This window comes from Etheostoma spectabile, chromosome 17, assembly GCF_008692095.1.
Source record: "Etheostoma spectabile isolate EspeVRDwgs_2016 chromosome 17, UIUC_Espe_1.0, whole genome shotgun sequence".
NCBI classification, from domain to species: Eukaryota; Metazoa; Chordata; class Actinopteri; order Perciformes; family Percidae; genus Etheostoma; species Etheostoma spectabile.
In genome coordinates this window covers 12,791,588-12,793,572 of record NC_045749.1, presented here as the reverse complement: position 1 = coordinate 12,793,572, position 1,985 = coordinate 12,791,588, and the positions used below count along the sequence as shown (strand labels likewise).

General features: G+C 40.3%; 1 protein-coding gene across 4 annotated transcripts in view; it reads left to right on the top strand.

Moving 5' to 3' along the window:
* The window catches only part of crtac1b (cartilage acidic protein 1b), a gene marked incomplete at its 3' end in the record, with an annotated part of 23,366 nt that overhangs the window by 11,387 nt on the left and 9,994 nt on the right, over positions 1-1,985 (top strand).

Genomic DNA, 1,985 nt, shown 5'->3' with positions numbered 1-1,985 from the left:
GGCCTTAAATGGCCAAAGCCAAAAGTATTGCAAAAGATAAAATCCGAAAATGGAGCCAGAACAAACTGTACTGAACATACACTGGCTTTTGCAGTCGGGCTTTGGAAGCAGACGAATGTTGTGCTTAACGAACAGGAGCATTACTGCTCTCTCTCTGTACCGATCGTATTCCTCTTTTCACTGACAACATTTAAAACGGCGTAGAAGAGACGTTCACTATCCACGCTTGTACATGGAGCCGACAGAAAACAAACAAGCCAAATCGCTGATAGCAAAATGGAGCTACTGCAGCGTGAGACTACAGCAGTAGCCGTCTGTAACACTATTTTACTGTAAAAGGCACGAACATGTTAGGTAGGTGTAGGTTTGTTTCCATGTAGTTACATAGTCCCTAATATGGTCAGAAACACTACAGTGCTCAAATACCTAATTTGAGAGGGAAATAAAATAAAATGTTTACCGCCAAGGCATGAACGGCTCTCTGGGGAACACCCACCAGACCAGCGGACGTTTGTTGCTAGCTAGCAGCTCACAGGGTAGGTGAATTTAAACAATGTCTAAGTTGAAAACGCATCTTGTTGTCATGTAAGTTCCATGTACATGTTGCACAGATATTTTAATAGCATTTTGTGTCTATTAAGGAGGCACAAATGCAGTCTTTAGATAATGCCCCCAAAATTGCCGTTTTAACTAGCAGGTAGCTATGGGCATTAGCCGCAGTAGCTTCATTTTGCTAGCACCGATTTGGCTCGTTTCTTTCTATTGGCAGCTCTCGAATAGTATTCGTTATCAAGATTACTTTAAAAATTGGCCAGAGTTTAATTTAATTTGCATCTGTCGAGCCAGGGAATTCTTGGGCACGTAACGCTGCTCTTTTTGTTGTTTAAATTTATGCACTCGTGCAAAAACATACATCCTCACTCCCACACTCTTCATCTTCTGATTATTATTTCGGATTTCAGCAGTATAGATGCTGTTAAGTGTATTTCTGCCCTCGACAGGTCAGATTCAGATCTAAATTCTCACACACTTACATCTAAGCCAACACACACATCAAATACGCATTCACATCGGCCATATTGTGACATTGAAACAATACCTACAGTATGTGTAAAAAATTTACCGTACAGGCCCAATATTGTGTCAGCGTACACCACTACCTTAATCCTCTCTTTATGTAAGATACAAGTTTCTGAAACAGTTTTTATTTATTCCATCTGCAAACATGATATACCATTACCTGCCTCTGACATCACACGAAAGCCAAGCCCTGTATCCTTTTCGTTGCATTTTATTTAATTTTTTATCTCGATCTGTTGTATTTTTATTTGTGCATTGTGTTCACCATTTGAATGTTTCCTATTGTCTTAAATGTTGAATGTGTGTTTATTGTTTTCTGAACTGCCCTTGAAATGCTTTTGAAACGGAATAGATGACCTTGATATAGATTTTTTACTTCAGGAACACTGAAATTCATCACCACACCTCAGCTCATTTCCCTGGCTTGGATCAACACTTCACTTAACCCTGTGATGGATACCCGTTTGGGTATCGAAAAGGGGAGAACAATAAATGCCAAAATGAATGATTTTGCCATGATTTGTTTCTTTGATAATAGCGCTGCCTCTATGATACTTTATTGTAACCATTGAAAAGTCCTTGACGCTAATGTACAAGTAAGTTTTGGAAATGGGAGACGACTTTTTATTTGGATATCACAAAATCAATCTACATCAACCATGGATCTTTTTACATGCAGGATGTGATTTAAGCCACCAAAGGGGCAGGGTGAACCGGCCCAGAATTGCTGTGAATGATGTACGGTGGGCGGGTTTGTCATCAAACTGCCGTTTATCAGAGCAGAGTGACAGGCAGTGAAGTTGTATATCTAATGGTTACATATCTCTGGAGAGACATTAGTGGTTTATGGCCATAGGGGGCGAGTGATATTTGTCTGGGCTGATGGAGCGGGCCAGTAAATCCTG